The 21,553-nt window shown below is 45.3% G+C and overlaps 1 protein-coding gene across 10 annotated transcripts in view; it reads left to right on the forward strand.

Annotated features, from left to right (window-relative positions):
- Nucleotides 1-21,553, forward strand: part of FGR (FGR proto-oncogene, Src family tyrosine kinase) — a 324,122-nt gene that overhangs the window by 168,666 nt on the left and 133,903 nt on the right. For 3 of the 10 annotated variants that reach the window (XM_078681925.1, XM_078681918.1, XM_078681919.1), the window contains one exon: nt 12,583-12,637. The exons of 4 other annotated variants lie outside the window; for them this stretch is intronic. The gene's annotated coding sequence lies outside the window, so the exon portion shown is untranslated. Of the gene's footprint in view, nt 1-11,567; nt 11,930-12,039; nt 12,061-12,582; nt 12,638-21,553 lie in introns of those variants that run through there. 3 more of the 10 variants (XM_078681917.1, XM_078681923.1, XM_078681921.1) reach the window with 3 other exon arrangements.

Genomic DNA, 21,553 nt, shown 5'->3' on the forward strand with positions numbered 1-21,553 from the left:
GTGGGCTGCTTTTAGGTCCAGCCTGGGCAGCGCCTGCGCTGCTCTGCATGGCATGCTGTATTCAAATAGGAACTTGAAGCTCCGCCCACTCTTCTCCTATATTTTTCACTGGCTTGTGTCATTGTCCACTGTAACCTGTGGCTGTTCATTGGTCAATAGGCTTAGTAGTCCTTCCTTAGTACCGACTTGTCTCATTTTGTAACCTCCCATGGCGACATCCCATGTTACGTGTGTTGTTACTCGGTAGGCTTCAATAACAGCCTCCGAGCACTATTTTCTCAAATAGCTTTGTCCTGCCTGCTGTTGCAGGCAGGACACACTCTCTCCTAACACTTTTTATTTATTTTTATAGCACAAACACATTTGCATGCAACAGGTCTTGCGTTTGCGAGAGTTTAAGCTATTGGCATTGTAAACAACAATACCTTTTATTTATCTGTTTTAAAAACAACACACAAATAAAAGGCATTGTCATTTACAATGCCAATAGCGCAACCTCTCGTAAATGCGAGACCTATTGCATTGCAAATGCTTGTTTTTCTTGACTGTCGCCTCCTCAAGACAGACTTACTTTCATCATGTTCAACTCTTCGCTGCCACCTACAGGCAGTGTTTAATTTGTAAAAACATAAGTGCCAATTCTTAAGGTCTGCCATTGCTGCTGGTACCACTCACAGCTCCTGACACTGCTGCCAAATGCCAGTGGCAGCATTACTTACTGGTCAGCAAACTTAAGTGTGAAACTTTATACAAGTCCAGGTCTCCCCAATCTTATGGGAAGGCCTGAACATGCTGCTTCCATATGTGTTTAGTATGTTGAGTAGTTAAACATTCTACTGATGCTCATTGCTCAAAAATAGACAGACAGCGCCGCCTTGTGGTGTACTCTCATAAACAAGTGCTGGTGTTTAGAAACAAACGCCGGCACTAATTGAGACTGCTTACAGGTTACATTGAGCAACTACATGCACCTGTTTTTGCGAGTTGAAGGTACACAGAAAGCAGTGTTGGTCATACTCAGTGATGTGAAATGAAAACCCGCCTCCTGCAAAATGTGCTGAGGTGGCCTGAGTCTTCCATATCTCACAGATACTCATTGGCCTTGGCCTGATTGGGGGCATCTAACTCTCCAAGGGGACCAATTCAGAGGACAAGTGCATCGCAGAGCTGCTGGGGCCTGTGTTACGTAACTGTACTCAGGGCCACACTGTCTGTGCTGATAAATGTTGTGTTCCTCACTCTCCTCTCAGAACAGACTCGCTCAATCCAGTAAACTTCATTAGTATCCCTGTATTCCTGAGTAGTGAAAACAGGACTTATTACAGTGTCAATTCCTGTTCAAGGATTTTTGAAGTTCCAGGGAAAATTAAATTTTGCCCTTTGGGCGCTCCGGTGCATTTTTTGCCATCAGTATTAGTTTGATGTTCTGATGTGGACTCTTGCTTTGGTGCTTTATTGCATAGAGGCACTGTATAGTAGAGCAAGTCCTGGCTCTATGACAAGGTTCAGACACGCAGACTGACAGAGAGGTAGGTGGCGAAGAGACCCACGAGAACAGCTAACACAACTAAGCAAGAGTCTAGATATGGCCACACCCTACTGTCTGACGCTTGAAGCTGTCTCAGTAATAGTATCAGTCCTTTAAGGGTCAGACTTCTTGTAAACGAAAAAGGAAGTGAAAGAGAGGAAGTGTTAAGTTGAGAATAGTGACCAGGATAAGTGTTTCGATAGAAGCTCTCTCCCAGGCCTAGCCCGCTCCTTCCACAACCCTCCTCTTTGTACTTGGAACAAATGAAGGACAGGCCCAGTGTTCCAGAAATTTCATCCAACTTCTTATTCTCATGATCAGAAGCCATTTCCTGAGGGTGGCATCCATTTCCTGACCATCTGTGCGATGTTTTTTTTAAAACTTTATTTCATACCTGGGTTCTTTTCAGCACTATAATTGAGGAAGCAGAGGCCATGTGATGGCAGAACTTGCACTTTCCAAATGCCACCTGACAATGCATGGCCAAAAATGCACGCGTGATGTGGGTTAACACAATTCCAAGTGTGTGAGAGACATCCTGCAATTTGTTAGCCAGGACACGGTCTCTCGGTTTCATGGTGGCAGTCTCTCATTGGCAAACCTCGGGGAGGGCGGCTTGAGAAAGTTCCCGGATGTGCTCTGTGTAGCACTGACTGTTGGCTGATAAAGTTACTTTTCACAGTTTCATATGGTGCAGCCTACCAGTTTGCATAATGTGACGGTAAATTACCGCCACAGCCTGCAATCTGGTAAATTTATCCTGAGTAAAACCGGTGCCACATGGAATGTGTATGGGCTATTGAAAGGCCTATAAATGCATATCAATGACAGAACATTGGCCCTAGCAGTGTCCAATACCCCCACGCAGAGAGACAGGACATGACGTCAGATATACCTTACAGTAAGCAGGACGTGACCCAGGCCCAGACAGAAGACACATGATCTTGTGTGCTTGGCTCAGGCAGACAAGCAGGCCTCAGATAAACATAGGGCACGCCTCCTCGGGTCATGACTTCAGAGAGCATCCTTAAGTCAGTGAAGCATGACCTCAGACCAAGGTCACAGCAGACAGGGGCGTGCTGATAGGTAGTTGGAAAAGACCTGGGCTGGGACAGAGAGCTGAGGACTTCAGACAGAAGGCATGTAACCAGAGAAGGACACGTTCTCAGGCATAGAGGGCATGACGTCATAAGCGGGGATTAAATCAAACCCTGAAAATATGAATTTAGGGACAAGACATCAGACATACTTAGAATGTGACCTCAGGTGGGAAGATATTGGTATGGATGTGAGAAAAAACAAATCCCCTTTGAAATGCACATACAATTGACTGAGTGGTCAGGAAGCGAGATGACTACATTTTCAGGTTTCTTCAATCTCTTCCTCGTTTAGCTCGCCAGTCTGCTATCTAGGGTTAGCTGTCTGGGTGTGAGGCCTCCAGAAGTGGATCAAGTGTGCAAGAGGAGCCCCCAGAACTGAAAACAACAGTCTAGCAGTGGCCTCGAAAGGTTTCTGCAGTTCAGTGCTTTGTTGTTTTTGACCTAGAGTGAGATAAAGAAAAATCATCAAGTAACAATGTACAAAATTATAATATAAATGAAGCATTACAATTCTTTTTTTATTTTTTTACCTGTAAAAACATATACAAATAATTGGCATATTCATTTTGAGGTAGCTGCAGACAAGGCGGGACAGACAAAAACAACAAGATTAAAGTCTTGGAATTCCTTCTGCAGTGTTTCAGAAGAAAGGACCAAACTGGAAACAATAGTGTAGATGAGAGTTCCAGAAATTAACCCCATGCTCTTGGTGATCATAGCACTGGACACAATGATCCAGGTGATCCCTCCACAGCTGGAAACAATAGTCTAGACAAGAAAACCAGATCTTAACACAATATTCCAGGTGAGGCCCACAGAACTGGACTGCTCCTCTAAGCTACAGATAAGGCTGGAGTTATGGCCTCCAGGAGAGGAAATAGTACTCCAGATGAGGCCTTTGGAACTGGATCCAATTGTCCAGACATGGACTTCTGCACTGCTTAATTTGTGAAAAAAAGAGTGCTGGTGCCCAAAGCTGTAGTAAGAGGCCTGCAGCCAGCGCTTTTAAATATCAGCACGCCGATTGCAAAGACTGTGAGGTCTTCTATCCCCCCATACCTCTCAAGGGCACAACTAGACACTCCCTGTCCCTTTATCTCACTCTTGCAGGTTCCTAATTTTTCCTTTTGAGGCGTATTTCTGTCTTTCTCTTCCTCCTTGTTTCACCGTTGTGTATTTTCTTTCTCTTGCTTTCGGGAAATGTCCGCTGAGGACAAATAAGTGCTGGGTAGGGTGACCAGATTTTGAGAAAGAAAAACCGGGACAGGTCAAACATAAAAGTAGGTCTACAGTCTTTCATGTTGCTTTTATGTCTGGCCTGTCCTAGTTTTTGGGTAACCATGTAAATATAAACATATTATTTTTATTTATCATCATCATGTGATCAAGACTGTGGACACAGTCGAAACGCGTCATGGCGGCTTGTTAAGCTTTAAACTTGCACGAATAAAGACACCTTGAATTTGGCACCAGACCTGGGCTCCACTCTTCGTTATTCACCCGATTTCAACTTTAGATCGGTGACGCTGTCGGCGTCTGGCGAGTGTTTGTTCATATATATATATATATAGATACACACATGCATTTATATTTACATGCATATGTATATGTACACATAAATATATATTTACATTTTCTCACACATTTGCATGGCTACCTTATATAACAGCTGTGGCAGGACATCCCCCCCTGAACCTCCCTGCTCTCTTCCCCACTCTTTCTTCCCTCTGCTGCAAGCCTAAAGCCTGCCTCCTGTCCAGCCTGGTAGAAACAGATACTAAATTATATCACTTTACATGGGTCTCTTGAAAGGACAGCATAGTTTAATTTTATTTTTCAGAATGACATTATCTTTGTCCCAAAAACCAGGACATTTACTTAAATTAGGAAAAGTGTTGGGACGCCGGGACAGTCCTCTGAAAACAGGGACTGTCCGGGGAAATCTGGCACGTCTGGTCACCCTAGTGCTGGGTCCCCAAAAATGAGTGCCAGTGGCCCCCCACCGGCACCTAGTGGCTCAAATTAAGCACTAGACTTCAAAACTTGTAACAATTGTCTGGAGGTTTTATCTAGACCAGTGTTTCTCAAACTGTGGGCCACGACCCACAAAAAAGCTGATTTTTGGTGTGTTGCGAAACTCAGGGCAATAAAAAAGGATGTCTTTAAATTCTGTGTTTAGCCTGTCACATTTGCTGGTGCTTCAAAGACAGACATTAAATGTGAGGCTACTTTACTCTTTTAACATGGAATTGGTGTTTACTTTTCTTCCTCTGACTGCAAAGTGAGTGGAGTTTTTAAAGTGAATTATGTGACAATTTAGGATGAACTGTATGGATTCAGCAGTTAGACAAGGAAAAATGAGGCACTTTTTTGTAATTCTGAAGTGTGCTGGAAAAAGAGATTTTAATAGAATCAGCGCAAATCAAGACACTTACTTGGTTATATATAAATGATAAATTTTCACAGAAACCTGATTTCCACACATCATCATTTGAGTGCTATATAACTTTATCAGTATAACTGTATGTCTGTGCAATTTCAATGGCCATTTTAATGGAACATGTGCTGTCTGTAAATAACAAAGATCTACCACGCGATGCTTTAGTTACATTCCAAACTCGCCCTGCCTGATGGCCATTAAATGCAGGAGGGTCTCAGACATTTGTTGTTCTAAAAAGTGGATTGTGGTTCTAAAAAGATTGGGAACCATCGATCTCGGCGATGGGGTGAGCGCAAGGTAAGTGGCTTTATTTATTTTTTGTATTTAACTTTACCTCTTCCGTCGTATGTCAACTTACCTGCCCCCACCCCACCCCGCCCCACTGCTCTCACTTGTGCCGGCCTCCACTGAGGGCAAGCCACCACACAGAAAAAGACACAGCCTGTTCACAGACGGACCAGGACATGACTTCAAAAAGGAAATAGTTCTTGGCAGCAGACAATTGTGGCAGAGCATGTTGTGACTGCAAACTAAGCTTGGCTTGACATGAGGCAAGAAAGGAGGTTGGGCTGTCCTCAGTGAGGTAGGGCATAATGTCCTCCTACAACTAGGAGAGGACGGGCCCAGAGAGCCCTCACCAAATAGGATGGGGTGGACATCTGTGCAATCTGAATCAAGGCTTGCCAAGTGTCACACATCATGTTAAACAATCACTGCATCCCTGCAGAATGGGGATTTCAAACACTCATACTTTTCGGGTGTTTATGGCAGACTCTTTCTTGGTGGAACTTGTGTCAGATCTGAAATGTACTGCTAGCTGGAAATCTGCTAGACAGCAGTGTGTCACTGCAGGGTCATGTTCCTCAGCTGTCCTTACTTACACTTTGCTCTTATGCTGTTTTTCCCGGTTAGTCAAAGCTTCAGCTTCTTACAGGCCAGCTGGTATTTGAAGGTATGGCCCCAGAGACAAAGCTACAGATATCAGCCATCAGAACACCCGTGGGCCAGATTCAGTAATTCATTGCGTAATGCAGCACAGCAGACAGGTTTTCTGTGTTGCCTTGCACGAGTAAAAAACAAGCATTTACAATGCAATGGGCTCGGCATCATTAAAGGTAGAGCTATTGGCATTGCTCATGACGTTTCTTTTTTTTTCTTTAAATCATAAATAAATGGCATTGGCATTTACATTGCCAATACACAGCACTCTGCACTCAACAGCACACAGCACTCTGCACCTGCACTCACTGCTCTGCACACTCACTCTGCACTCACTACTCTGCACTCAATACTCTGCATTCTGCACTCACTACTCTGCACTCACTACTCTGCACTCACTACTCTGCATTCTGCACTCACTACTCTGCACTCACTACTCTGCACTCACTACTCTGCACTCACTACTCTGCACTCCACACTCACTACTCTGCACTCCGCACTCACTACTCTGAACTCACTACTCTGCATTCTGCACTCACACTCTGCACTCACTACTCTGCACTCACTACTCTGCACTCACTACTCTGCACTCACTACTCTGCACTCACTACTCTGCATTCTGCACTCACTACTCTGCACTCACTACTCTGCACTCACTACTCTGCACTCACTACTCTGCACTCACTACTCTGCACTCACTACTCTGCACTCACTACTCTGCACTCACTACTCTGCACTCACTACTCTGCACTCTGCACTCACTACTCTGCACTCACACTCTGCACTCACTACTCTGCACTCACACTCTGCACTCACTACTCTGCACTCACTACTCTGCACTCACACTCTGCACTCACTACTCTGCACTCACTACTCTGCACTCACTACTCTGCATTCACTACTCTGCACTCTGCACTCACTACTCTGCACTCACTACTCTGCACTCACTACTCTGCACTCACTACTCTGCACTCTGCACTCTGCACTCACTACTCTGCACTCTGCACTCACTACTCTGCACTCACTACTCTGCACTCCGCACTCACTACTCTGCACTCACTACTCTGCACTCACTACTGTTTCTCAGGCGGTGACCGGCCCTCTTTCACAGCACAGGTGGAGCGTTGAGACAATGCCTTCAGGAAAAATCCGGCCTGCAGTGTTGTTCCCCATTTCATAGTCTAACTGAACTGCAGGAATCTCCTAAGAAAATTCCTGCAGATAGCCGTAATTCTGTGGAAACTCCAAATGGGCGTGTAGTTTACGGCCAAATCTACTTCAGTTGTAGAAACATAATATAGTTGGCCATTAGAGGGCGCTAAATACACAAAAAGATATCTTTCCGTCTCACGAATGTGCTCTTCATACATACAGTAATTCATTCATTTAAGCGTAGATGCTTGCATCCGCAGGGTGGGGGCTGTAAGGGAAAGGGGATGTATGCTTCCTTTCTTTTATTTCAGACTATGTTGGCATTCCGTCTGCGGGGAGCCGGTCGGTGTGCTTCTTCTGTACACTGCCTCCAAATACTAAATGAACAGCATTGGTCCCTTTAAAGGCGGGCGAGGATTGCTTTGAGTTTCTAGTTATAACCCAAGAGTAATATATGTGATTATACTCTACGAGGCACACCGACTCCACAAACATCGTGGAGATACTGCTTGCTTACACTACAGTAGATAAGTTTAATTTGTTTTATGTTCCCCATTTTACCTCTGAGTGGTGAACATCCTCACCAATTATGTCGTGCGCCCGTCCTCTTCTCTGCCTCTCCTCATTTTACCATATTCATTCATTCACCATTTATCCAAAACCTTCTTCTCAACCATGTGTCAACAACTGCCATTGTCAGCATTTATCCGCAACAACCTACTATTAACCACTGACAGATATTCAACAAGTCCACCCCGAGTCTGTTTCACCCCTTTTAGCAAAGAATCTACGGGATGGAGGAGAGCTGCGGGCGGAGGAAGGGGGGGAGCGGGACGGAGGAGAGCTGCGGGCAGAGGGAGGGGGGGAGCGGGACAGAGGAGAGCTGCGGAGGGAGGGGGGAGCGGGACGGAGGAGAGCTGCGGGCGGAGGGAGGGGGGAGCAGGACAGAGGAGAGCTGCGGGCGGAGACAGGGGGGAGCGGGACAGAGGAGAGCTGCGGGCAGAGGGAGGGGGGGAGCGGGGCGAAGGAGAGCTGCGGGCGGAGGGAGGGGGGACGAGCAGAGCAGCTCTGGAAACCACCACCGTCTTTCTCCGAGGCAAAGCAGAAATGCCTCGGAGAAAGCATGGTAATTTTCGCATTTGGGGGCGTGTGTTTTGTTGTTCTGAGTGACGGGTGACGTCACTGGCGAAAGAACAGCAAAATGTACGCCCCCAAATCCGAAAAAGACGAGCCTATTCGGAGGGACAGCTCTCTCCTCCAATGGCTGGCCTCCGTTTAGGAAGCCAGCCAATGGGAGAGAGGCAAAAACAGAGGCGGAACAAATAGTCCACACTAAGAAACATTAAATCTCGGTACTTCCGGTTCTGCCTTCGGCAGACCGGATATTACCTCGACCTAAAAACAGTGAGGCCCTTTATCTACTGAGATTGGCCTGCTGCTGCTACTGCTCTAACATGGCTGCCTTGCATGACCCACAGCCTCACACTGTCAAGCAGGGGTACATTTGTGATGTCCGGCTCACCATTTGTATTTAAGTCATGCCCTTCCAAAACAACTTCTTATGCATAGGCAAACCTCTAAAGGATTCCACACGTTAGTTGTGTGCAGTGCACATACAATACTTTTTTTTTTTTTAAAGAAAATAATAAACACATTTCTCCTTGTTCATGCCTGCTTCAAGAAGGTGTTCGTTTTTGATGCAAAACCCAGTCTGGCTATGTGGGTAGATCAGACTTTGGGTGAAAACCTTTAAGTGTTTGTGCTGACGGCAGTGGCGGCTGGCATCTACAAGGAGGGGGTGGAAAAGTGGGTGCGCGCAAAAATAAAATAAAAACAAAACCATTTACCTTGCATGTCTTCCTCGTTCTAGGATCTTGGACCTCTTCTTCTGTGGGACCGTTGACTGCAGAGCAGGCACCAGCAAACTCCCTTGACCAATCCTGGTGGTGCTCACATGCTGTTAACCAGTATGAGAGCGGTGCCGTGATTGGAAGAATAGGCCGCTCTTGGAACTCCCCAGCGCACTGGAGACCTGCACGTGCTCTCAACCTAGCTGTCTTAAGACAACTAGGTTGAGAGGTTTAAAGTGTGCATGTCTGCCTGGCCATCACAAGATGGCTGGCCAAGAGACATGTGCACTTTAAACAGTGCACAGGCAGCTTACGACTGCTGCCACTCAGCAGGGCCACCTCGTTCTGGCACTCGGTTCAGGACGGCATGATGAAAAATAAAATGGTAATACAGTTCCATTGCAATGCAAAAGTGGAGACAGCACCAGGGATGAAGTCACAAATTGGTCGCTTTTTATGAAACGGGTTATTTTATTCTTCTTAATACATTCTTGATACAAACACTTGACAACAGCCAAAGCGTTTCGTTCCTATGCAAGGAACTTCCTCAGGGCAAAAATAGATGAATAACTGGGTTCCTAAAATAGTCCCAGAGTGCTCGACAGGGACATAATAGTCCCAATTTCTCCGTTTCAATTTTTTAGGACAGCAAAGAGAACTGGATGTGCTGTCCTGAGGTCTGAACAGGCTGGGCAGGACAGCAGGAACGGCGAATGACTGTTATAAGATAGCCTGAAACGTGATATTGGGCACAAGTTAATAAAAAATTGAAACTGAGAAATTGGGACTATTATGTCCATGTCGAGCACTCTGGGACTATTTTAGGAACCCAGTTATTCATCTATTTTTGCCCTGAGGAAGTTCCTTGCATAGGAACGAAACGCGTAGGCTGTTGTCAAGTGTTTGAATCAAGAATGTATTAAGAAGAATAAAAGAACTTGTTTCATAAAAAGCGACCAATTTGTGACTTCATCCTTGGTGCTGTCTCCACTTTTGCATTGCATTTTGTATCTGGATTTCAGTGGGACTGAGTTGCAGCAGGTCCCGTGGTGGACTAGCACAGGAATTTACCGAACAGGGGACTCTTTTGATTGATGTGCTCAGCGTAGAGTCAGCTGCAGTTTCATTTTTGTTTTAATACAGTTCCATTACATTTTTCATCTCTGGCGGTCATTTAACTGGGGTGATGCTCCGCCACTCCAGCGGAGGAGCTGCCCCTGGGCCTGATGCACCACTGCAATGCCCTTTTGATGCAAAGCATCTCAAAGGAGCAGCGAGTCTTTTTTGTGCTGAGAAAATACCTTTTGCGCTGCGTCATGCTCACACCAGTGCAAAGCCTTAGTAAATCTGGCCCTTTATTTTTAAGAGTTGCAAATAAAACAAAATGAGTTACTATTTAAAAAGGCATTTGCAATATTTCCTTAGCATTATTCAAGAGAGCATGTAAATGATGCTTTAAGAAAGTGAGATGGGCAATGAAACATTTTGCACCTTGCATATTACTTCTTTGTTTGCGAAATTCATTGAAATACAGCTGAGGATTTTTTTCCCCTTAGCGCCTCCATGGCTTCTTAAAAACATTTTAAAATGTTGGCTAAAGTACATTTTAAGAAACCTATTTATTAATAATGTGACTAGATATATATTTTTTTTAAGTTCACGTGTGATGCAACAGACTGACAATGGTGGTCTGTACAAGTTTTCAGGAATAAAACACTTACAAACAGGTGCAGAACATACACAGAAATAGCACATCTATAAATGGAGAACTTGAATTATTCCTTCTCATGTCTAAGTAAATCGTTGTTATTTTTCGCTTTGCATGCTGGTACTTGTAGTTCTGGACTTGTAATGAAAAAAATACAACGATGACATCAGAATGTAGGAGGAAATTGAAAATAGTAAGGGTGGGTCTGCTACCTATACCTGACAAGTGACAAGCTGAGTTGTCTATATTACATATGTTGAAAACAAAAATCATAATATCAGAACACGATTAAAGAGTATATTTTTATTTTGTTCAAAGCAAATAGGTCACAAATAAGAAAGCAGGTTTACACCGGACATGGGACCACGTCAATGCCATCTTGACTTGTCCAGTTGTCCCAGCGCAATCAGTCATTGTTTTTAAGTAATTGCAATTATAAAAATTAGGCTGGAGATATAAAAGTTGAACCGTAATGTTCTGCTTACAATAAAATGCGACTGAGTATCGCACGTGAGGCATACAAAACATCACGCCTCGTAAACAGAGAAATGTCACACAAATGTACGCTGACCGAAAGAGTTGTGGCTATTAGCGAGAGAGTGGATTATACTTAACATACACCAACAACCCGTCATATACTGTCTTCCTCCATTAAGAGGTCACAGAATGAACGTGCGCGCTCGGTGCGATGCTGGATTTTCGTTGGGTTTTGGGCGGATTTTTTTCCGACTCTTGTAGCCGGCATTCGGCCAGGTCATGTGTGTCCGGAGGTAGCCAGAGGCCTGTGCTTTCGAGAAGGAAGGAAGCGGGGGTGTGACGGGGGCGACACGGTGAAGGGAGAGGGAGGAAGTGGCGGTGCAGTGTGTCCGCAGCGCCGCGGGGACTGGTTCGTGCGCTTCCCGTCGCTGCGAGTCAGGGAGGTGACGGAGGGCGGCCCCGGGCCGGTGATCAGGGCTCCGAAGGCCCGTTTGGGCTTTAATGGGAAGCTCTGACTCGGGCAGGTGTTGCCGCGGAGAGGCGCGCGCGGCGTGGCCGTCGACTGGTCCACCGATTGGACAAGGCCAGTGACGAGGATCGCACGCGCGTAAGGGCGGGCGCGAGCCTGTCAGGAGCCTTCGACCGCTGGAGTTCGTGACCCGAGCCTGGCGGGGAGAGGCTGCGCGCGGGCATACGCCACCGGCACCTGGTTCCTGCCTGGGTTCTCTCTACCAGGTACCTGCAAATGGCCCAATGAGTGCTGCAGTCTTAGGAATCAGCTGCAGGCTCTTGGGACTCCGTGCTGCGCAGGGCCCAGCCTTCTTCGGACTGACCGGGGCAGCGCCCTGGGCGGAAAGATAAATACGGTGTTTATTGTGGGGCGGTGTCATGGGAGGAGGGCAGGGGGTTGAGGGGGCGCTAACAATTATGCTGAGGTCCATTAAAGGCTGATTACAAAGTCTTTAACAGGACCCGCTTGAAACCAAGTCGGATGGAAGAGATGCTGCTTGAATGACACTCAGGCAGGTAACTCTCTCTGCTGCCCCCCCCCCCCTCCCCTCCGAGTGTCGGCGCCCCGGCCCGGGCCCAGCTCACCCATGCCCGGCCCTGGTGCAACAGGCCCCTGGGACTCTCAGTGCTGATGCTTGAAAAGAACATGGGCTTGTTTGGGCCCTGATCATAAAATGCCTGAATCTGATAGGGCTGTACGACTCCCTGGGCTGATGTTTGACAGGATCTAGCCCTCAAGGGTTGGAGTCAGGGACTCAACTTTTTTCGCCCTACTCCTCTCATTTCTCTTTCTCTCTTTCAGATCTTTCTCATTATCTCTAGCTCGCGATCCCGGACCTGCTATCCTCTCATGTGCTGTCTCCTTTCTCTTTCCGTAGGCCTTTCTCCTCCTTTTAACATGAAGCTCTTGATGTGGTAGCAGGAATTTGTCACGTGAGTATCTAACATTTTTTTTCTACGTACTTGAGATACTTTTGCACCTTGAGCTCTGTAACCAGTTTACATCACCTCTGGTGTCTGTTGTCAGGGCTTGCAGATATATGTGTTGATTGATAGCTCTGCTGTCTGAGACCTAAGCCTCTATGTAACCTGAGGGATAGACCTGTTTTTCACAGTATAAACGTGTTCTCGAGTGTGATAATTCTGCTCCCTGCAGTTTTGGACTGTGAGGTGTGTATAACCAGCTGTTGTCTGAGGCACAAGCTTGTAAGATAACTGTGCACACTGGATAATAGCTGTGCTGTGTGGACCTGTACCTGTAAAATGTGTGTTGCTTGTTTCTCTGCTGTGTGAAGCCTAGCCTGCTCTCAAGCGGGAGCTTTGCTCTCTGAGACATCACCTTGTTGGGAAACAACCTTTACAACGCAGTCATTAAATCGCACTACCTTTACATAGCAGTCATTACATCGCAACATCCTTTACATCGCATGTCATTACAACGCAGCCATTACATTGCATGTCACTACAACGCATTTCATTACAATGCATGTCACTACAACGCAGGCATTACATCGCTAGTCATTACAACGCATAGTACCCTTACACTATCCGACACTTACCCTACTGTTGCACTCACTGGAGTTAGAATAGTAATTTTAACCCCTACACTATCTAACACTTACCCTACTGTTGCACTCACTGGAGTTAGAATAGTAATTATTACCCCTGTACTATCCAATACTTACCTAAATTGCAATGTAATGGTATGCGTTGTAAAGGTATAATGCAATGTAATGGAATGTGTTGTGAAGGTAGTGTCTGAAAATGCAATGTAATGGCATGCTATGTATAAGAATGCGTTGTAATGGACATTGCTATGTAAAAACTGCTTTGTAAAGGCATGCATTGTAAATGTATGCGTTGTAACGTCATACATTCCACCTTGTTATACCAACATATACTGATGGACGTCTATGATACCTAAAGGGTGTTTGAGACCTAAGCAGGGGGGAGTGTGTAACCTAACCTGACTGATGTCTGTGCTGTTTGTGAGCTGATCACAGGAAATCTCGCGAGAATGGTCTGCAGTCTGCGGCATGAGTCCACAACAGCTGTCAAGAGAGAGAGATCTGCTGTTTGACGTCTGAAAAAGTGTGTCACTGTGCAGAGTGAGAGGGAGGTCTGTGTATTTGTGTAGCTGCGTTGTTTGTGTCACGGGGCTAGCACTGCTGTCTGAGACACTAGCCTGTAGACTCCCTGAGTAACCTGAGGGATACTTCTGCTCTCCGAAGCCTAAACCTCTTAGATCCATGTCAACCAAGAGGTTACTCTGTTATTTATAATATGAGGACTGGGTAATATAAGAATAACGTGAGTGGCTGGTTCCCAAGCATGCAGGATTTGTTTAACTTGAGACTGACATCACTTACATAGCATTCACTTCCCTGTTTGCCTTAAATTCACTTCGCCCAACACAAATGGAAAGCGAGTGAACCTTTCTCTGGTGAGTTTGAATTTACTGTAAGAAACTGAATTAAGTGGGGTGGATGGTAGTTCACCACAACTGATAAAGACATTAACCAGCAATAGTGTTGGGTTGGTTAAACATTTATATCTTAAGGAAACTGTCTGGAACCAGATGCAATCCGCCACTGGGAGTCAATAAAGGGACTTCAGGCAGCAGAAATATGGCCCCAGTTCCCAGCCTTCTCCGCTTTTAGCTTTAGGCCAGCAAGTTTGAGCAGATATTTCAGACTAAAATCCCAAAATGATGAATTCCTAGATCAAACGGTGTTCCATATCAATGTCTCACATACTTAACATCCAAATAATGAGGATATATACCTGAACATACACATGTGTTTCTAACGGACATCCAACTAAGTTATTTGTTTATTTTATGCTAAATTGTTAAGTACCCTGTGTATTTGATTATTCTTTTCATGTTTGGTACACCTAGTCGAACACTTACTTGTGTTATTGTATGTTACATAACAGTCCTGTGTTTTTTGGATATGTAATTTTCTGTGTTGCTCCACGATATAAGATTGGTAATATATTGTGCAAAATATCACTTTTGCGTCAGTTGTGTTTTCATTCATTATTCAGATGTCACACCATTTAATTGGTAATCCTTGGTCTACCAGGAGATAATTAAGGTCCGATAAAATGAAATATTGCACCTCCCTACAGAACCAATTGGTTTAGCTATAGGCCGGCAGGTTTGAGCGGATATTCTAGGCCTGACTACGGATATTCCAGGCCTGACTACTGATATTCCAGGCCTGACTACTGATATTCCAAATAATTAATTCCATTTTTGAACTGTGACCCCCGCTTCAAAACTCTACATGGGGATAGGTCTGTCAAAAATGTACTATAGACTGAAATATCATCAGCATGTGATTGAACTCAAGCGTGAGTTCATCAAAAGAGAATGAAAAGATGACTTAGATGTTAAAAGAGGTTGGAACGGGGGGGCCAGAGAACATCCACACCCATGTACCATGATTTTGGGTGCTTTTGCAATTAAAATATAAACTCACATGTCCACCGCTCAAATTAATTTAATATCTCCCTATACTAATTCACCACAAATCCTCTGGGCTCTGGAGTAACGTGCTACTCGCCGAAAAAGTGATTCAACGCCTCGTCCGGGTGTAGGAAAGAATAAAACCACCTGACAGTGTCTTGCGAGCCCCAATTTTACACAGTGGACAAATGTAGTAACCAGATGCCGCTGTCCACCCCATGTCATAGGTCGTGGTCAGATCCGTGTCCTTGGACACGTTTCTGTGGTCTTATGCTTGTGAAAAAGTGTTGCTGAAGGGGATATCAGAGTAGTCTATGGTCTGAGACTTTGAGTTCTGTGAACATGCAGGATATTCCTTAGATTGTGTCATCTGCAGTCTGATCCTATGCAAAGTGGGGGACAGCTCTGCTGCCTGTAGCCAGCGCTTGTGACAGCAGCTAGTCGTATCTGTGTGTATCCTGAAAGCCAAGTCGGCTATATTCCGCCACAGCCTGTGTGATCCTGTGTAGCCTGAACATTTTGTCTGGTGCCAGAGACTATAACATCCTTGCATCTCCGGGCATGGTTATGCTACCTGTGACATAAGACTGTGGATCAGAAAGATTTGTGTAATTAGAGTAATAGCTTTATTTTCTGTAGTCTGAGTATGTGCAATATGAGCCGTTGCTCTTAAGGAGGTATATGCATCATATTTGTATAGCGCAAACCTAGCTAAAGGAGAGGTCATTGGGTTCTGCAAACTCGAGTGTACCTTTACTGCATTGTGATGCTGTGTTCTTTAAAGAGGTGCATCTTCAACTTCTTCCTGAATTGGAGTGGTGTTGGGGCTGTCCTGATGGATAGGATCCTGGGTGCAAATTAAAAAAGGTTTACATTTTTTCCTTTTTTTTTTAACACTTCTTCCTCTCCGGTCTCATGGTGTTCTGCCTATGTATGTGCAAGGAGCCACCAGAAATTGCAAACTGTAAATTGTAATTGTCTCTATATAGCACTTACTATCCCAGAGGAGGTGTTAAAGCGCTTTTTGGCGAATAGCACCACACTCCGTAACCCAAAAGGAATAGTGGTGGATAAGTATAGGGAAATATGTGTAATTTAAGCAGTGGACACATGAGTCTGTTGGTTAGATTAAATAGCATAATGGAGGGGTAGAAGAGGGAAGAGTCTAGAAAGTGTTATTTGGGAGATAGTAGTAGTAAGATTATTATTTTTTATATAGCACACTACTACGCGAGGGCGTCTAGGCACTTGCAGAATGGACACAAAGACCACACTGAAAACGCTTGATTTCCTATCCTTGGACAGATTTACAGAGTAAAGAGCCATGTCTTAAGTCCCTTCCTAAAGGACAATAGATCCGAAGCATTCTTTAAATACAATGGTAGCTTATTCCACCATCTTGTAGTGATAATGATGAAGCTTTTACCATCCAATCTTTGAAGACAGAAAATAGGCTCCGATTCCAACTTCAGTGACGCCGACCGAAGTGTGCGTGCTGGGATATGTCATTTGAAGCGCTTTATCAGGTAACTGGGTCCTGAATTTTGTAGTGCCTTAAAGGCAATGCATAAGGCTTTAAACCTGATGCGCTTCTCCATTAGTAGCCAATGCAGAGTGTTGAGAGAGTGTTTAGTTGACGAGTATTTGGCTAGTCCAAAAAGCAATCTGGCAGCGGAATTCTGAAGTACCTGCAGCTTAGCTACTACCGATTTATTTACTCCAACCAGTAGCTAGTTACAGTAATCAAGTTTTGATAACACCAGCGCTGACACAACCGTTTTTTGCAGATTTGTCGGTATAAATGATGAGGTTTGGGATGAGTAAAAAGGAGAGATGGGGAGGGAATTGTCTGTAGAAAGGGATTAGGGGGATCATAGTAGGACGCTGAGGTTTGGGATGAGTCAAAGGAGGGATACATGAGGGAAGAATTTAGAAAGGGTTGTTCAGGAGATCATAGTAGTAAAATGAGGTTTGGAGTTGGCAAGGAGGGATAGAGGAAGGAAGACTCTAGAAAGGGTATTTTGGAGATCATAGTAGTAAAATGAGGTTTGGGATGAGTCAGAGAATGGAGGTAGAGGATATATTGAGAGGTATAGGGTGAGACAGAATATTTTATAGGAGAGAGTAAAAGTTTATTGTCTTTTTTTCATTTTATTTTTCTTTCTTCTATAGTAGGAGTAATGTAATAAATAAATAGATATAGGACTACACAGAAAGGGTATATATGTATAAGAGAGAAAATATACTGAGATTTAAAGTTGTATTGTATAAACTCAGACTTTTAAGTGTGGCTGTACTTGAAGCTAAGTTATTTGTGTATTTTGCATAACTCACATTTGTTTTATTTGATCCTTTCCTCAATATTTTAATAGTGAAGCGCTTGTAGATAAAATAGTTATAATATTTGCATATTGTGATAAATAAAACGGAGACCCATACGCATCTACTCATATAACATATATAAAAACTATGTAGTGACCTATAAACATGTTAAGCATAGAATACTATATATATATATATATATATATATATATATACATATACATTTTCAGGCATAGAGTGACGAATAAATAATGCATAAAGAGGCAGAGAACTCTGGATAGTTCAAAAGTTTAGGTGGAAAGCAGCTCCTGCATAGAGCGCTCTCAACACCAGCGACACTCTAGATCTGCTCACTTCAAATGTCTTAAAAAACTTTGCTGTAGAAACGGCAAAGGACTTTGTCCATTTCTATCTCGGCGTGGATAGCACTGTGCTCATCCTATGCTTAGAGACTTTGATAGAAAAGCAGACATTTGAGGTGAGCAGATCGCTGGTGTTGAGTGCTCTATACAGGAGCTGCTTTCCACCTAAACTTGAGAACTACCCAGAGTTCTCTGCCTCTTTTTTGTGTGTATATATATATATATATATATATATATATATATATATATATATATCCCAAAAAGAATCAAGTTGCCTTGCAAGGAAACGCCAACTCAGGTGCGAATTTCACCTACGTTTATTGTGGGCAGCAAACACGTCGCGCTCTCCCTGCCAACAAAGTAGCCAAACATGTTTCGGGCCGACGGCCCTTGATCACTGGCAGCATTCAAAAGTTCAGGCAGCTGTGACGACTTTATGAGCATAACCCCGCCCTGATGGGGTTTCTTATTTGCCAATGCATTCTGGGGTGAGTAGTCATACAAAACCAAGTGGTTGCTGTGCAGTCCTTAATATGCCAAATTGATTCCCAAGTGGGTCCTGTGGCAGGGGAACGCAGCGTTGTCCACTACTGAATTGTCCCGCAACAACTGGTATTCACAGCTCCACGCAGCGCCACTCTTCACGGCACTGCAGGCACCACTGGTTGCGTGGCGGGGCGTCTCCGCGGCGAGGCTCGCCGCTATAATATCCCAAAAAGAATCAAGTTGCCTTGCAAGGAAACGCCAACTCAGGTGCGAATTTCACCTACGTTTATTGTGGGCAGCAAACACGTCGCGCTCTCCCTGCCAACAAAGTAGCCAAACATGTTTCGGGCCGACGGCCCTTGATCACTGGCAGCATTCAAAAGTTCAGGCAGCTGTGACGACTTTATGAGCATAACCCCGCCCTGATGGGGTTTCTTATTTGCCAATGCATTCTGGGGTGAGTAGTCATACAAAACCAAGTGGTTGCTGTGCAGTCCTTATTATGCCAAATTGATTCCCAAGTGGGTCCTGTGGCAGGGGAACGCAGCGTTGTCCACTACTGAATTGTCCCGCAACAACTGGTATTCACAGCTCCACGCAGCGCCACTCTTCACGGCACTGCAGGCACCACTGGTTGCGTGGCGGGGCGTCTCCGCGGCGAGGCTCGCCGCTATAATATCCCAAAAAGAATCAAGTTGCCTTGCAAGGAAACGCCAACTCAGGTGCGAATTTCACCTACGTTTATTGTGGGCAGCAAACACGTCGCGCTCTCCCTGCCAACAAAGTAGCCAAACATGTTTCGGGCCGACGGCCCTTGATCACTGGCAGCATTCAAAAGTTCAGGCAGCTGTGACGACTTTATGAGCATAACCCCGCCCTGATGGGGTTTCTTATTTGCCAATGCATTCTGGGGTGAGTAGTCATACAAAACCAAGTGGTTGCTGTGCAGTCCTTAATATGCCAAATTGATTCCCAAGTGGGTCCTGTGGCAGGGGAACGCAGCGTTGTCCACTACTGAATTGTCCCGCAACAACTGGTATTCACAGCTCCACGCAGCGCCACTCTTCACGGCACTGCAGGCACCACTGGTTGCGTGGCGGGGCGTCTCCGCGGCGAGGCTCGCCGCTATAATATCCCAAAAAGAATCAAGTTGCCTTGCAAGGAAACGCCAACTCAGGTGCGAATTTCACCTACGTTTATTGTAGGCAGCAAACACGTCGCGCTCTCCCTGCCAACAAAGTAGCCAAACATGTTTCGGGCCGACGGCCCTTGATCACTGGCAGCATTCAAAAGTTCAGGCAGCTGTGACGACTTTATGAGCATAACCCCGCCCTGATGGGGTTTCTTATTTGCCAATGCATTCTGGGGTGAGTAGTCATACAAAACCAAGTGGTTGCTGTGCAGTCCTTAATATGCCAAATTGATTCCCAAGTGGGTCGTGTGGCAGGGGAACGCAGCGTTGTCCACTACTGAATTGTCCCGCAACAACTGGTATTCACAGCTCCACGCAGCGCCACTCTTCACGGCAACCAGTGGTGCCTGCAGTGCCGTGAAGAGTGGCGCTGCGTCAGGGCGGGGTTATGCTCATAAAGTCGTCACAGCTGCCTGAACTTTTGAATGCTGCCAGTGATCAAGGGCCGTCGGCCCGAAACATGTTTGGCTACTTTGTTGGCAGGGAGAGCGCGACGTGTTTGCTGCCCACAATAAACGTAGGTGAAATTCGCACCTGAGTTGGCGTTTCCTTGCAAGGCAACTTGATTCTTTATGGGATATTATAGCGGCGAGCCTCGCCGCGGAGACGCCCCGCCACGCAACCAGTGGTGCCTGCAGTGCCGTGAAGAGTGGCGCTGCGTGGAGCTGTGAATACCAGTTGTTGCGGGACAATTCAGTAGTGGACAACGCTGCGTTCCCCTGCCACAGGACCCACTTGGGAATCAATTTGGCATTTAAAGGACTGCACAGCAACCACTTGGTTTTGTATGACTACTCACCCCAGAATGCATTGGCAAATAAGAAACCCCATCAGGGCGGGGTTATGCTCATAAAGTCGTCACAGCTGCCTGAACTTTTGAATGCTGCCAGTGATCAAGGGCCGTCGGCCCGAAACATGTTTGGCTACTTTGTTGGCAGGGAGAGCGCGACGTGTTTGCTGCCCACAATAAACGTAGGTGAAATTCGCACCTGAGTTGGCGTTTCCTTGCAAGGCAACTTGATTCTTTATGGGATATTATAGCGGCGAGCCTCGCCGCGGAGACGCCCCGCCACGCAACCAGTGGTGCCTGCAGTGCCGTGAAGAGTGGCGCTGCGTGGAGCTGTGAATACCAGTTGTTGCGGGACAATTCAGTAGTGGACAACGCTGCGTTCCCCTGCCACAGGACCCACTTGGGAATCAATTTGGCATATAAAGGACTGCACAGCAACCACTTGGTTTTGTATGACTACTCACCCCAGAATGCATTGGCAAATAAGAAACCCCATCAGGGCGGGGTTATGCTCATAAAGTCGTCACAGCTGCCTGAACTTTTGAATGCTGCCAGTGATCAAGGGCCGTCGGCCCGAAACATGTTTGGCTACTTTGTTGGCAGGGAGAGCGCGACGTGTTTGCTGCCCACAATAAACGTAGGTGAAATTCGCACCTGAGTTGGCGTTTCCTTGCAAGGCAACTTGATTCTTTATGATATATATATATATATATATATATATATATATATATATATATATATATATATACACAATAAGTAATATATTCATTTTTAAGCAGCCCTAAAGAATATCTATATATATTTTTTTTAAACATAGTTACCATACATATTCGTACAAAGAAATGCACATATCTAGATAGACATATAATCAAATTATAAATGTTTACATACACTGGGATATGCTGTACATTAGTGTTTGAGTATGGTGGTTATGTGGGAAAGAGCCAACTCTTGCGTAGTCTTCTGAAGATAAGATAGTTGTCCTGTCGATCTTATGTTTGGGAGTAATGAATTCCATGGTTTGGCTGCTTGAACCGAGAAAGATGTACCACCCATGGCACTTTTCTAGTATGCTGGGGTTTTGAGGCAAGGTGCCAATCTTGAGCAGCGGTCATGGGTGTCATTTAGGGGTCGCCAGGAGTGGCCGCTTCGACCCAAGCTTGCCCTCTGCGATCCCTAGCAGATTTCCTGCGACCCCTGATATATTGTAACATTTAATTCATGC

The sequence above is a fragment of the Lissotriton helveticus genome, chromosome 3_1 (genome assembly GCF_964261635.1).
Source record: "Lissotriton helveticus chromosome 3_1, aLisHel1.1, whole genome shotgun sequence".
Taxonomy (NCBI): domain Eukaryota; kingdom Metazoa; phylum Chordata; class Amphibia; order Caudata; family Salamandridae; genus Lissotriton; species Lissotriton helveticus.